At 39.7% G+C, this 16,353-nt stretch overlaps 1 pseudogene across 1 annotated transcript; it reads right to left on the bottom strand.

Annotated features, from left to right (window-relative positions):
- Window positions 1-464: 464 nt before the first annotated feature.
- On the bottom strand, window positions 465-14,766 carry LOC307167579 (E3 ubiquitin/ISG15 ligase TRIM25-like; annotated as a pseudogene). Its single transcript, XR_013824088.1, has 7 exons — window positions 14,743-14,766; window positions 13,880-14,474; window positions 13,644-13,739; window positions 1,524-1,776; window positions 1,317-1,457; window positions 1,175-1,234; window positions 465-1,030 (listed from the first exon to the last, which is right to left on the bottom strand). The product of XR_013824088.1 is annotated as an E3 ubiquitin/ISG15 ligase TRIM25-like (transcript).
- Between the last annotated feature and the right edge of the window lie 1,587 nt (window positions 14,767-16,353).

Genomic DNA, 16,353 nt, shown 5'->3' with positions numbered 1-16,353 from the left:
CAGACAAATTAAATGACAAAATCTCACATAAATCTGAATGACACTAGTCTAAGTTGTACATAAACCTGTGTGTTTAGCTGAAGGAATGTCATAATAGTAATATAATCAGATTCTTAAGACAATGTTTCCTAAAACAGCAACATTTCCACTTTGAATTAACCAAAATATCACTGTTATTAACACAAATGCAACATTTCATTGAATTTTCTCTGTATTTTATCATAATTACAGATTACACTATTAATTAATATAGGGGGAGACTGAGGGCAATTGTAAACATTTTTACAGTCCCCCTAATAACTTACAGACTACTTGAAATACACATGATCTTTTGATACAAGAAACAAATAGGTGCACAAATTAATATTACAATTGGTAACACTAATAATTTCCATAAACAATGACATAATGATTTGCAATTATTAAATTACACTGTTAAACTGTAGTCTGGTTCACAGTTGAATCTGAAACTCGATCAATTATATTTATTTCTTGTCTGTCTGAACTCTCTTCTGCTCTATGATCCTGACAGAAGAACCTGTACCAACCCCAAACGCAGGGTATAAGGGTTCAGTGAAAGTGGTCTGGACTCTGTGAAGGAGAGTCATTGTGTCAGAGACGCTGTAGAAGGACAGAGTTCCTGCTCTGTGATCCAGATACACTCCTATTCTAGAGGAGGAGAAAGCAGGGATTGGGACTTGGGCTTTAGCATGTGTGAAAAAGACATACTGCCGAAAATACCACAATCTCCAGGATATTTTGTTGAAGCCAAGACTACAGTCATTACTGTTTCCTTTACGTCTAATTCCTTTGTAACAAACTGCTATAGCACAGTCGTTCCCACTGCACTCGACCTCCCAACAGCGACTACACAAACCCTCTCTAGACAAGATGTAGGGAAACACATTAAATCGCTCTGGCTGATCAGGATATTGCTGATCTTTATCAAAATATGATATTTTCCTGTTGTTTTCTGACAGTTTGAGGTTTCTATGTGCAGTGTTTAGATCCAGGTGAAGTTCACAGAAATCTGAAGAGGAATGAACAAAAAACAAACATTGAACTTTAAAGTAAACTTTGGTCTAAAATGGTCTCATTGTAACAGATCATTTCCACTGATATCAATTAATCAATTAATGAGTGTTCATCTTGAAGAAACTACAGTTCTACTTACACTGCAAAAAATCATTTGGGGTCTTTGGTTCTGGAGGCTTTGTAACATTTACATTTGACACTGAAGAGACACAAAACAAGCGTACGGTTAAATTGTTGGTTTAAGAATATGAATGACAAAATAAATATCAAAAGATTCAGACCTTCTTGTGATATTTTAGCAGTCTGCTGTTGACAGACGTCCTCCAAAACCTCTCTGAATGCTGAGACTGAAACATCTTTAAAAGACAGATGAGTGTGACAGATTCTTACAATTTTGGCATCAGCACAAATGACTGTTTCCACTAAATAAAATAAATACTTAAAGCACAGAACAATGAATAGTGAGCGTCCTACAGTATATCAATTACACACATGATCATTAATTACCTTCAGACACTTGATCTGATCATCAGAAATCAGAAGTTTCTCAATCTCTGCTTGTGTTTTTCTGAGTTCTGTCAGCTCTTGATCCAGATGTTTGTGAAGTTCCTCTGCTCAATCTATCTCAGTCTTCTCCTGAGCTCTGATCTGCTCTTTAATCTCAGAGCGTTTCTTCTCAAGAGAGCATATGAGCTCAGTGAAGACCTTCTCAATGTCCTCCATGCTCTCTAGCGCTAAACTCTGTCAGAGACACAAAGATCTGATCGTGGAGATCATAGTTCTGACTCAAAACAATGCAATAAATGAGTGGCTGTCACGCTCATAAAATGGACAGAAGTCTCAATAAGAACACTGAGAGTTGTATGTCACGATTCTTATAGCAGTTTAACCAATTTTTGGAGCTCAAATCCATCGGTCATGTAACCCAGGTCATTAACTCGGGTCACTAATATTAATAATTAGTATTCTTTTATTTATATCACTATAAACAAATAGTAAGAAAAGAACAACACAAAGTAAAATTTATTTATTTCATTATAAATAATCCAAAACCAAGAAGTTGAACTAAATCCTTATTGGTGAGGTGAAAGTTTAGCTCCGCCCCTGTTGGAAAGTTTCCAAAAAAAAGATTGCGTACAAGCAGAGATGAGAGAGAGTGAGAGGGATTGCGAACGACACGAGAGACATGAGAGATACCGAACGACACGACAGTGATAGCAGAGTAAATGATTTGAGAATAGCTGTTTAATAATCCAGCAATAGATCGTTAAAAGTGAGAAGTGGATTTATGTTTGAGTTTTGAGAAGTTCGTTGTGAACCTGATTGCGACAAGAAGATAAAACTAACGTGATAGGATCAATCTGGCGATCTTTTTCCTTGAAACTTTTTCTTCCTTTTGTTCTCTGATTTATATTTCTTCTTGGTGAGTACCGATTTCTTTATAAGAAATGTATTTTGGGAATGTGGAAACTGTTTTTGTAATCTTAATGTGTAAAATACATTGAAAAAATGATGAGTGATGTAAAAAATTAGTTTGAAAATGCTTTAAGTGTTTCTGATATAATATGTTAGTGCATATAGTTATGTTTAAATGTTTGAAAGACATACTTTTTGTTGAGATTATATTTTTCTCTATTGTAAAGTGTGTGCCATGCGGTGCTAGCTTTGCTAGCTCTGCATATAGACTCTAGTGTGTTAATTAAGCACATGGTGACTAGCATGTATTTGTTTCCTGTATCCAAATAATTGAAACAGACATTTTAGTAATTTGAAACTGTTTATTTGAATGTGTTTAACTGATGATTGTTTTGGCTTTGTTTTTGCAAGGCCGGGTTTTTTGTGTTTCTTGTTTTATTTCTCTCTTTTGTGAGTTCTGAATTGCTGCTGTGATCTTGAATTCTGTCCTGGCTGTGGATCCTTATCCCTGGTTTGGACTGGCGAGCCATCCCATATTCTCGTACCTGGAAACAGAGCAAAAGAGTTGTGAGAGTTGCAAGAAAGAGTTTTCTGATTGGTAGGACAGACTGCACACATTACGGTTTTTTTTCTTTTTCCAAATTTTTCCTGGATTTCCCTGAGGACAAAGTTTTTTTCTTCTTCTATCTTCATGGACTGAACTCATTAATTCATTTTTTATGCACATTCCTATTTTTTGGGGGGGAATTTGAAATTGAGACATTGAACTTGAAATTGAGACACTGAGGTCAAATTTCAGAAACTGACATTGGGAATTGTTGACTGTTTCTGTGTTTATCATTTATTTCAAATACTGTGTTACTGTTATTCATTTGTTTTTATTTTGTTTTATTTCATTCTGCCAATTTCGAAAAATACAACCTATGCAAGACAACAAACAAAGAGAAAAGAAATACACTTACCTTTTAATTAGCTACATTCCAGTATTCCGAGTGGTTCATTTATTTTATAAATTTTTACTATCATCTTTGCTAATAATTGCTTCTGTGAGTCGATCCGAAAATCTTCTGTTTCTGGTCCATGGTTTTGATTTTGTAGGATCTAGTATCTAGCCGGGTGCTACATAAAACTTGGCGAGAGCCAGCCAGGAGCAAAATTGCAGCAAAGTGTAAAAGTTAAAACTTGATAATCACATATAGACAATAAAGAGTTTAAGAGAAAAGTAAGAAAAAAATGTTTTAAGCCCACTTGCTCAAGTAGAATAACAGTTAAACAGACAGAAATGGAAGTAGTGAAACGTGAAGACATTAACGTCCGGAGAGCAGTCATTGTAAGTGGCTTAACCCTTTCTGACTCAGATTTAGAAATAGAAGACTGCCTGCTAAAATATGGGTCCATCAAACGCAACGTAATCATTGACGATCCCAAGTCAGAGTATCACCACAGTGCTATTGTGGAATTCTCACACGAGTCTGCCATGCACAATTTAGAAGCCTCACTGCCCTTAACTATCAGAAGCACACTAGATGCTAATGTTGTGTTCCAGGTACGCAGCCTGAGTAGTGTGTACACTTCTGAAACGGGTGGAAACATCACTGAAGAGTACCTGGAAGAATTGAAGGCCATCGCCAGAGGCAGTGGAAGAACTGTGCAGGAAGTGCTCCAGTGCGAGCTGCAGAAGATATCTGCGTTGATGTTTCCAGAAAGTGAACAGCCTGCAGATGACAGTAGTGTGCGAGTGAGTACCCCCACAAATTTGAATCCGGAATGTCAACTATCTGTTAATGCGCAACAAGGACAGGCAGAAACAGCTGCAATACCCTCACCAGAGATCTTTCCATTATTGAGTGTTCCAACCCAAGAACCTGATAACCCAGCCAAGGGGAGCACCCTGGCACAGTCCTCTCATAACATACGGAGTTCTGACGCCAGTGTTGCAGAGACCATGTCCTTGAACCTACCTGTTAGTGCTTTGAGTCCACCAGGAATCCAACGAGTAGTGATGGAGCATGTGGTAAAGGCCAGTGAATCCTTGTCCTCTTCGCATGCTACTTTCCGACTGAAATCCTTTTCAGGAAGAATCCCTCGCCCAAGCCATGAACCAGACTTCGACACCTGGCGTGCGAGTGTGGATTTCCTACTGAATGACAAGTCTCTCTCTGATCTACACAAGACTGGGAAGATTCTCGACAGCCTACTGCCTCCAGCCTCGGATGTCGTCAAGCACATCGGTCCATATGCCCTGCCACTAGAGTGTTTGGAACTGTTGGAGTCCGTATATGGCTCAGTGGAAGATGGAGATGAATTGTTTGCGAAGTTCATTGGCACCTTGCAAAATCAAGGGGAAAAATCCTCCACCTACCTTCACCGTCTTCATGTAATGTTGAGTGTTGCAATTAGACGAGGTGGTGTTGCTGAAGCTGAACGGAACCGTTGCCTTCTCAAGCAATTTTGCAGAGGTTGCTGGGACAACAGCCTAATCACTGAGTTGCAGCTGGAAGGAAAGAGAGTCACATCCCCTTCATTCGCTGAGCTGGTAGTTCTCATTCGTACTGCAGAGGACAAACAGACTTTAAAAGAAGAAAGGATGAGGAAGCATCTCGGAATAACCAGACATTCTACTGTTCCAATTAAATTACGAACAGCGACCCATCAACAGGTTGTGTGCTGTAGTGATGTATCTGAAGATTCCACTGACGAGGTGTCAGGCCAGTCAAGTGAAAAGCCAAAGTCAGCCAAGTCCAAAAGCAAAGCTGAAATGTCTGAAGTCGAAACCCTGAAGAAGGAGGTTGCAAAACTTCAAGCCCAGATCTCCGCGATGAAACCAGAGCCAGTTCGTAAAGTAAAGATCAGTCCTACTGTTGAGGAATTCTCTGAATTGAGGCAGCAGATAGCTGAACTTCAAGCTCATCTTGTCCCAAGAGCGCAGAGGGAATATCGAGAGTCTCCAGTTTTGAGCACTTTTCCTGAAAAGTACCGACCCAAGCCGATGGAACCTGAGATGGATAGAAATTCAAGACCCACCTGGCAATCGCACAGCAGACCCCGCCCTGGCTATTGTTTTCATTGTGGAGAGGATGGACATCTTGCTGTTAACTGTGAAAATGAACCAAACCCTCGCAAGGTTGAAGAGAAGCGCCGTGAGTTAAGAGAGCGACAGGCCAGATGGGACCTGCAGAACATCTCCAACACTAAGCATTTAAACTGAAATCCGTCTCAGTTGCGGGGCAGACAGAGACGGGAAGAAGAGAACAATGCCCTAAGAAGAATGAATATCGGTTGCACCAGCATGCTCATGAATCTCCACGTTGTGAATTACCTACTGGATTAGTAGGGACCAGATGCACCACCAGGATTCGAATTGAAGGGAGGGAAGTGAACTGCCTTCTGGATACCGGGTCGCAGGTGACAACCATTCCCAAGTCCTACTATGATAAATATCTGTGCAAGCACCCCATGAAATCCTTGGAGCATCTTCTTGAAGTAGAGGGAGCCAACGGACAAGCCGTACCCTATTTGGGTTATGTCGAGCTCAACTTAAAGTTTCCCGAAAGTTTCCTGGGGGTGGAAGCCGAGGTCCCGACGCTAGCTCTGATAGTCCCAGACTTGACAAACATACCACAGATTCTAATTGGTAGCAACTCGCTTGATGTGTTATATGCCGATTGCACTCAAAGGGGCACGGGTGCTATCAAGTCACTTTGTTATGGCTATCAGGCTGTGATAAATGTGCTGCAGAAGAGGAAATGGCAAGCTTCGAGTGGAACTGTGAGATGTGTGAAGTTAAAGGGGAACCAACAAGAGGTTGTACCGGCAGGGTGCACTGTAGTTCTGGATGGACTAATTCAAGTGAAAGGCCCTTTCTTCGAAAAATGGGTGTCAGTTGAACCACCTACAACGTCTTCCTTACCTGGTGGTCTTTTGGTGGCAAGCTGTCTGCACAGTCTACCTTCAAGGCAACGCTTTGCTCAGTTACCAGTAGTAGTGAGGAATGACACTCAAACTGACCTAGTGATTCCCCCGAAGACTGTGATAGCTGAAGTCCATGCAGTCCAGCGAGTGATGAAAAAAGAGTTTTCCAAAGTGGATGCTGGAAGTGACAAGATGGAGCCAAGTCTATCAAAGATTCCAATTGACCTTGGAGATTCTCCACTATCGTCAGATTGGAAAGAGAGAATAACATCACTGTTGAATTCCATGCCTGATGTGTTTGCGTTACATGATCTGGACTACGGACACACTGACCAAGTGAAACATCGGATAAAGCTTAGTGATGAGACCCCATTCAAGCACAGAGCCAGACCAATTCACCCCCAAGACGTGGATGCAGTCAGGCAGCATCTCCAAGAGCTTCTTGAAGCTGGAGTTATCAGAGAGTCAGAGTCTCCATTCTCATCTCCTATAGTTGTGGTGCGAAAGAAGAACAATTCTGTGCGATTGTGCATTGATTTCAGGAAATTAAACTCTCAGACAATCAAGGATGCATACGCCCTTCCTAACCTGGAAGAAGCTTTCTCAGTCTTGACCGGATCGAGATGGTTTTCAGTCCTCGACCTAAAGTCGGGCTATTATCAAATTGAAATGGAAGAGTCTGATAAACAGAAGACCGCTTTCGTATGCCCATTAGGTTTCTGGGAATTTAATAGGATGCCACAAGGAATCACGAACGCACCTAGCACGTTTCAACGGTTGATGGAACGTTGTATGGGAGATCTCAATCGGAAGGAATTGCTTGTGTTCATTGACGATCTGATAGTCTTCTCAAGAACTCTGGAAGAACATGAAGCTCGTCTGAAGGAAGTGCTCAAGAGGTTGCGTGAGTTCAAGCTAAAGCTTTCACCTGAGAAGTGCAAGTTCTGCCAAACCTCTGTCAAGTACTTAGGCCACATTGTTTTGCAGAGTGGAGTTGAAACTGATCCAGCGAAAGTGGAAGCCCTCAAAACCTGGCCAAGGCCGAAAACGCTTAAGGAGCTCAGAGCTTTTCTTGGATTCTCTGGTTATTACCGAAGGTTTGTGCAAGATTATTCGAAAATAGTGAAGCCTCTTAATGATCTCACTGCTGGGTATCCTCCATTACAGAAAGTTCGCAAGAAAAAGACAGACGAAGCAAAACAGTATTTCAGTCCGAAGGAACAGTTTGGTGAAAGATGGACGCCAGAATGTCAAAGGGCATTTGATACTGTCATTGCGAAACTCACTTCTGCTCCAGTATTAGGATTTGCTAATCCCAAACTCCCATATGTGTTGCACACAGATGCCAGTACCACCGGGCTTGGTGCAGCATTATACCAAGAGCAAGACGGACAGATGAGAGTCATCGCCTTTGCAAGCCGAGGACTTACCAGGAGTGAAGCAAAGTACCCCGCCCACAAGTTGGAATTTCTGGCGTTGAAATGGGCCGTGACCACCAAATTCAACGATTATTTGTACGGGACTGATTTCACTGTGATAACTGACAGTAATCCGTTGACCTACATCCTGTCCTCCGCAAAACTAGACGCCACCAGCTATAGGTGGCTGTCAAGTTTGTCAACATTCACTTTCAAGATACAATACCGAGCTGGGAGTAGAAATCAAGATGCGGATGGACTATCTAGAAGGCCACAAGAGGAAGTTCCAGATGACCTGGAGACACAAAAAGAGATGGAAAGAATTAGACAGTTCACTCACCATCACCTGACAGAAGACTCAACAATGATTGTTCCTGCAGAAGCCGTTGAAGCTATCTGTGAACGTCACCATCTTGGTCAGTTGTGTGGTAACCCTGGTTCTTCACATCTTCCTGTGACCTTAGTGGAATCCCTTGCTATTGATGTAGAAGCTTTGCCACAAGCCTTCCAACAAGAGGATACTTATCAGTTCACAGAGATTCCCCAGTTGTCTGAGGAGGACCTGCGGGAAAGACAGAGAATGGATCCAGAAATTGGATTAGTTATCCGACAGCTGGAGTTAAATGACAAGCCCTATTTCAAGACCATTCCACCTGAATTAATTCTATGGTTCAAAGAATGGAATCGGCTGGAGTTGAGAAATGGTGTGTTATTCAGGAGAAGCCAAAAGGAAGGAAACTCATCATACCAGCTGGCATTACCTGCTTATCTTCGTTCTGCGGTCTTAAGGGAGCTCCATGATGAAATGGGTCACATGGGCATCGAACGGACTCTCGACCTTGTTCGATCAAGATTCTTCTGGCCTAAAATGGCCTCAGCAGTGGAAAAGAAGGTCAAAACCTGCGAGCGTTGTGTTCGACGAAAGACCCTACCAGAGAAAGCTGCTCCATTGGTGAACATCAGAACTAGCCGACCGCTAGAGCTAGTTTGTATGGATTTCCTGTCATTAGAGCCTGACCTAAGTAACACCAAGGATATACTGGTAATAACTGACCATTTCACCAAATACGCTGTTGCTGTACCGACACGGAATCAGAAAGCCCAGACAGTAGCCAAATGTCTATGGGATAATTTTCTGGTGCACTACGGATTCCCAGAAAAACTCCATAGTGACCAAGGTACTGACTTTGAGTCTCGCACCATTAAAGAACTGTGCAAATGTGCTGGAATATCTAAGACCCGAACCACTCCATACCATCCGAGAGGCAATCCAGTTGAACGCTTCAATCGAACGCTGCTGCAGATGTTGGGAACCCTGAACAACAAGGAAAAATCAAGATGGAAGGATTATGTCAAACCACTGGTGCACGCATACAATTGCACTAAGAGTGATGTGACTGGATTCTCTCCATACGAACTAATGTTTGGAAGACAACCACGACTACCGGTTGACCTGGCATTTGGGTTACCTGTCGATAGTAAGTCTGGATCCCATTCCAAATACGTACAAGATCTCAAGAGGCGACTTGAAGAAAGCTACAAGGTTGCAACGGGAAATGCTTCAAAGGTAGCGGAACGAAACAAGAAGAGGTATGACAAACATGTTGTTGCCTCCACCCTTGAAGTTGGTGATCGTGTATTGGTGAAAAACGTCTGCCTGAGAGGAAAACACAAGTTAGCAGATAAGTGGGAGCCCGACGTTTACATGGTAATCAAGAAGGCAGGAGATTTACCTGTTTACACGGTAAAACCAGAAATAAAGAATGGACCTCTGAGAACTCTACATAGGGATCTGCTGCTTCCCTGTGGATTCCTGTGGATACCTGATGAGTCTGTTGAAAGAAAAGTGATTCGTAAACCCAGAACCAGAGCCAGATGTGCTGAGGAACCTGAGGAGTTTGAGAGTGTGAGCGAGTGTTCAGAGTCAGACTATGATCCAGTTGACCATTATGCTCCTGAAAGGTCCTTCGAGATTGAAAGCCGAATTCTGTCAAACCCAAAACCTGTTTCTTCCAATGGAAGTAGAAGGACCATCCACTTACCTGGTGCTGAACCTGTGATGGAAAAGGATAAAGGATGTCCTAGCCAGAAAGAACCCGCTGAAAATGGAAACTTACCTGATATGGAATTCTCCAATGTGCAGAAGGCTGATCATCTTACTTCAGAGGAATTGGTAGAAGGGAACCCATCAGATCTGCCTGAAGTTGAAGGTCTTGATGAAAGTTTGGTTGATAGATCTGGAAATGAAAATGAACTGATGAGGAATTGTGAGAAATTGGATGCTGAGGGTGAACAATCATCTGGAAATGCACACAGAGAAGGAAGTATCTTTTCCCCTAAAACAGAAAGTGCCACTCCTTGTGACTCTCAATATAACCAGAGTGAATTAACTGAAACTGGAGGAGGTCTTAGACGTTCAAGGAGACAATGTGAACCCCCCAAAAGACTTCAGTACCCGCAACTGGGTAACCCTCTTAGTTTAGTTATCCAATCCCTGCTGTCAAGTCTGAGTACTGCGATTACTAACAATTTGGGACCTGCATACATTCAGGAGGGGAGAGTGTAACCCAGGTCATTAACTCGGGTCACTAATATTAATAATTAGTATTCTTTTATTTATATCACTATAAACAAATAGTAAGAAAAGAACAACACAAAGTAAAATTTATTTATTTCATTATAAATAATCCAAAACCAAGAAGTTGAACTAAATCCTTATTGGTGAGGTGAAAGTTTAGCTCCGCCCCCGTTGGAAAGTTTCCAAAAAAAAGATTGCGTACAAGCAGAGATGAGAGAGAGAGAGAGGGATTGCGAACGACACGAGAGACATGAGAGATACCGAACGACACGACAGTGATAGCAGAGTAAATGATTTGAGAATAGCTGTTTAATAATCCAGCAATAGATCGTTAAAAGTGAGAAGTGGATTTATGTTTGAGTTTTGAGAAGTTCGTTGTGAACCTGATTGCGACAAGAAGATAAAACTAACGTGATAGGATCAATCTGGCGATCTTTTTCCTTGAAACTTTTTCTTCCTTTTGTTCTCTGATTTATATTTCTTCTTGGTGAGTACCGATTTCTTTATAAGAAATGTATTTTGGGAATGTGGAAACTGTTTTTGTAATCTTAATGTGTAAAATACATTGAAAAAATGATGAGTGATGTAAAAAATTAGTTTGAAAATGCTTTAAGTGTTTCTGATATAATATGTTAGTGCATATAGTTATGTTTAAATGTTTGAAAGACATACTTTTTGTTGAGATTATATTTTTCTCTATTGTAAAGTGTGTGCCATGCGGTGCTAGCTTTGCTAGCTCTGCATATAGACTCTAGTGTGTTAATTAAGCACATGGTGACTTGCATGTATTTGTTTCCTGTATCCAAATAATTGAAACAGACATTTTAGTAATTTGAAACTGTTTATTTGAATGTGTTTAACTGATGATTGTTTTGGCTTTGTTTTTGCAAGGCCGGGTTTTTTGTGTTTCTTGTTTTATTTCTCTCTTTTGTGAGTTCTGAATTGCTGCTGTGATCTTGAATTCTGTCCTGGCTGTGGATCCTTATCCCTGGTTTGGACTGGCGAGCCATCCCATATTCTCGTACCTGGAAACAGAGCAAAAGAGTTGTGAGAGTTGCAAGAAAGAGTTTTCTGATTGGTAGGACAGACTGCACACATTACGTTTTTTTTTCTTTTTCCAAATTTTTCCTGGATTTCCCTGAGGACAAAGTTTTTTTCTTCTTCTATCTTCATGGACTGAACTCATTAATTCATTTTTTATGAACATTCCTATTTTTTGGGGGGGAATTTGAAATTGAGACATTGAACTTGAAATTGAGACACTGAGGTCAAATTTCAGAAACTGACATTGGGAATTGTTGACTGTTTCTGTGTTTATCATTTATTTCAAATACTGTGTTACTGTTATTCATTTGTTTTTATTTTGTTTTATTTCATTCTGCCAATTTCGAAAAATACAACCTATGCAAGACAACAAACAAAGAGAAAAGAAATACACTTACCTTTTAATTAGCTACATTCCAGTATTCCGAGTGGTTCATTTATTTTATAAATTTTTACTATCATCTTTGCTAATAATTGCTTCTGTGAGTCGATCCGAAAATCTTCTGTTTCTGGTCCATGGTTTTGATTTTGTAGGATCTAGTATCTAGCCGGGTGCTACAGTCATCATGTACTTTCATAGAATTTTCGGTCCCACTTTATATTAAGTGGCTTTAAGTACTATGTACTTACATGTACTTACATTTAAATTAATAATTTGATACAATGTACTTATTGTGTAACTACATGTTTTTACATTGTACTTACATTTTAAAAATTCCTGCATGTAATTACAGCTGTAATTAATTTATGTAATTACATTTGTAATTAGGGATGTCCCGATCAGGTTTTTTTGCCCTCGAGTCCGAGTCCGAGTCATTTGATTTTGAGTATCTGCCGATACCGAGTCCCGATCCGATACTTAATACATAAAAAAAAAAACAGATCCAGGATGTTCCTTATTTTTTATTTAATTCACCTTATTTTTAACATTCAACAACTCTGTTAACAAACAGAGCACTTCTGTGAGGTAGCTTGAACAATCAAGTAATAAATAAATTCTTCACTTTTGGACTTTAGTGCAACAGTAAATATAAAAAAGTCTAATATATAAACAAATAGCACCTCAACTTAAAATACCCGGCAGGCATGTGAACAAATAAAAAATAAAAGTGCTACAGTGTTTGCAAAGCCAGTAATGTGCTTTTAGGAACTGCACTCCTAACTCTTACACCGGTTTCACACTGCACTGTTAGCAGAGCGTGCAGTGCGTATTTTTTTCGCCGCCCATGTTAACAGATTAAACCAGGCTTTAGAGCATTCACACCGCGCGCAGAGGCGGCGCGGCAGTGCGTAGCAGAGCAGAAGCAGCAGTGCCGTGATCGTTTCGGCGCCGAGTCTATTTTTGCTGCGCCGCTTTTGCTGAATTAAAGTGACAATACATTGATCATGGCCAAAATACACCGCAGTTTTATCCAAAAAGTGCATTGATGATATCTATTGTGTTTTAAACAGTCAATCAAATGACCAACAGCAATTTAAAAAGAAAACAAATGTCCAAAAACAAACTTGTTGCCATGACAATAAAAACAAAGATGAACAAAAAGTTATATGAAATTATTAATAAAATAAGCTTCTTGACAAGTCTTTATTCTTAAATGTATTTGAAAACGAAAAAAGCAATGCCAACTTATCCATTATAGAGTAGCCTACTCTGTCTGTAGCCTGCCCTACACAACCCGCGGTTCAGCCGCGCGTGACAAACGCTGCCAGTGTGAAAGCAAAACGCGCGTGTCCTGCCCCCTGCTCACCATATGAACTGCTCCTGCGCTGCTTACACTCTGCTAAGGCGTGCAGTGTGAAACCGGTGTAACTCTGTGCCACCGCATAACTATAGATGTGTTAAAAAATAATGAGAATATATAAACATATATATCCGAGTCCTGATCGGGAGGTAACGTCCGATTCCGATCGAGTCTGAAAACACGTGATCGGGCCCGATTTCCGATCACGTGATCGGATCGGGACATCCCTATTTGTAATTACACAGTTGACCCTTCCCTTACACCCTAAACCTACCCAATCCACCACACCTGTCCCTAACCTTACCCGTATCACACCTCAATAGCAGCAAAAGTGTTTTACAATACAACATGAACACAATAAGTACATTGTACTTATTTTTTTTATGTAAGTACATAGTACTTAACGCCACTTAATATAAAGTGGGACCGAATTTTTAAAATCTACTTTTTTGCAAGTCAAACAAACTTTAAAACTAAAGAACACATAAAGAAACATACTTTAAGAAGCTTCACAGCTTCACTGAGTTCCTGCTGACCTCTCTCTCGCTCCTGGATCAGCTTCTGACACGACACCTTTATCTCCTTTAACTCTTTCTGAAGATGATAACATACAAAGGAGGGAGTGGGTTAGGTACTATGTCAGTCATTTAAATTAGTCATTTAAAATAAATAAATAAATTTGACTATTATCAACTCAAGAAAAAATGACAACTAAACTGATAAGCATTCATTACCTTTTTACTAGTCCATTCAGAATCCACAGACACCACACTGTGTCCTTTATGATTATCAGTACACAAACAACAAATACACTGACGATCATCCTGACAGTAAATCTCCAGAAGTTTCCCATGACTGAGGCAGATGTTCTCCTGAATGTGTCTGGAAGCTTCGACTAGTTTGTGCTTCATAAACACAGGAGATTGATAGTGAAGCTGCAGGTGAGTTTGACAGAAGGAGGCCAAGCACTGCAGACAGGACTTTACAGCTCTGTTCTTCTCTGTAGTGCAAACATCACACTCCACAGCAGCCGTTTGTAGGGACGTCTTCTGCAGCGTCTCCATCATCTCAGCTATCAGAGTATTCTTCTTCAGTAGAGGTCTCTGACTGAAGCTCTCTCTGCATTGGGGACAGCGGTACGGCGGCCCCTGCTCCTTCTGGCCCCAGCAGTCAGTAATACAGCTCATACAGTAACTGTGTCCACAGGGAATCGTCACCGGCTCCTTCAGAGGATCCAAACAGACTGAACAGCTGAACTGATCCACATACGGACTCGCTGCAGATTCAGACATTTCTGTGCAGACAGTCTGTCCTCTAATAGAAACTGCTCTGCCAGAAGTAAATCATTAAAGAAAGAACAGAAATCCACATGTAAATCATTAATGAAAGAGCATGTGTAAAAATCTAGAAAAATGCTTACAGTTTTGAGTATTAATATAAAAGAATCCTAAACTCTTCATCTATAACCAGAAGAATAAACATAAATCATCCAGATTAACATGGAATTATTATCAAACTCATACAGTAATAATTGAATACCCTTTTTTCAATGCAAGAAGACATAAAATAATTAGTTAAGGATTTTTGACGTTCTTACCTGATTTGACAGAATAACAAGTCAAATATTCCTTCCTTTACAGCTTTAACCAAACTGGAAGAGTGTGGATCCTGAAGCACAGGCTCGTGTAGCAGGGAAATAGGTTTCGTTTCTCTCGAATCCACAAACTTCCTGGTTTTCAGAGTTCAGATGTGTGTGTGCATGAGAGAGAGAGAGAGAGAGAGAGAGAGAGAGAGAGAGAGAGAGAGAAAGAGAGAGAGAGAGAGAGAGAAAAAGAGAGAGAGAGAGAGAGAGAGAGAGAGAGAATAAACATAGTGTTTATGTGAAGCCATGACTTTGCAGTTTTAATGCTCTACTCTTTGTACTTTGCTGAAAATCCTACCGTATTTCTTTACACAAATAATCAGACTAGTTTAATGGTTTGTAATAACGCAGAAAATGTTTTTAATTGTTTGAACGGCTTCTAACACACTTTCAGTAATCTGTGCATAAAATGATGTTTTTTTTTAAACAAAGTTCGGGAGGAGCACATTCAGATAATTAACCTTAATTAACTCAAGAGAAGCACACTCAGTTAATCAACCAATTATCAAAATAAGAGGTAGGCCTATTTATGGGCCATTCTACAGAATTGGTGCAAACTGCTGTCCCACAACCAAAAAACACATTTAAAAAGCATTTAAGTATTCACATTTTAAATGTTTACTAAGATCCCTCTGTTATCTATTGAATCCCACAATAATATTTAAAATATAATTAAATAAAGTCATATATATAATCATATATAAAATCATCATTTATTGGGTACTTTCAATTGGGAGGTGGCTGTCCCGAAACCTAACCACTAAACTTGTGAAAATGATATTGAAATGTTTTTTTGTTTGTTTTTTTCATTTTTTTCCATTGTTGTTTTTAAAAGTATACTTTTTATTTCTTATAAAAAGTGAAGTTAAAAAATATATATATATTATTTTTAAATCATGAATCTTAATGTAAAAAAAATGTGTCTTGCATTTTCATGTCACTACCGAAACAGTGTTTTAGTCCATTGGCTGAGACTGATTTTAGGCACACCCCTACATTTTTGATCAGGAAATATTTCTGTCCCTCTCTCTCATTTTCATTGTAGATATTTATCATAATTTTGAGGGAAATGTGTTCAAAAGTCTGAAAATCTGCGTGTAACTTTAAGGAACGTCACTACCAAACACTTTTTTTTCCTGTAATTAAGCAAACTTTTTGGGGTATTATTCCATTACATTTAGTTTTTATGTGTGTACAACTGTTCAGAACTGTTCCAGGTAACCATGTGCTGGCTATCATCTTTGAACTAGGCTCAAAAGTATCTAAAATTCTCACTACTGAAACATGTGTTGAAGTTTCGGTTGTGACATCATGGTTTTTTGAGTGTTATTCGATAAAATTTAGTTTTTGTGTGTGTACAATTGTTCATAACTGAGCTAGTTAACCATCTACTGATTAGCATATTTGAACTAGGCTCAAAAGTATCTAAAATTGTCACTACCGAAATAGTCATGGCCGAAACATGTCATCATTGTTTTGGTAGTGACAAAAGGGAACACATAATCATTTATTTAAGGGAAATAAACAAAATTTTAGTACAGTTATGCAAATCATTAGTATCTATGT

The sequence above is a fragment of the Squalius cephalus genome (assembly GCF_949319135.1).
Source record: "Squalius cephalus genome assembly, chromosome: 11".
NCBI classification, from domain to species: domain Eukaryota; kingdom Metazoa; phylum Chordata; class Actinopteri; order Cypriniformes; family Leuciscidae; genus Squalius; species Squalius cephalus.
The sequence above is the reverse complement of the archived record's forward strand: the minus strand, read 5'-3'. Positions and strand labels throughout refer to the sequence as shown.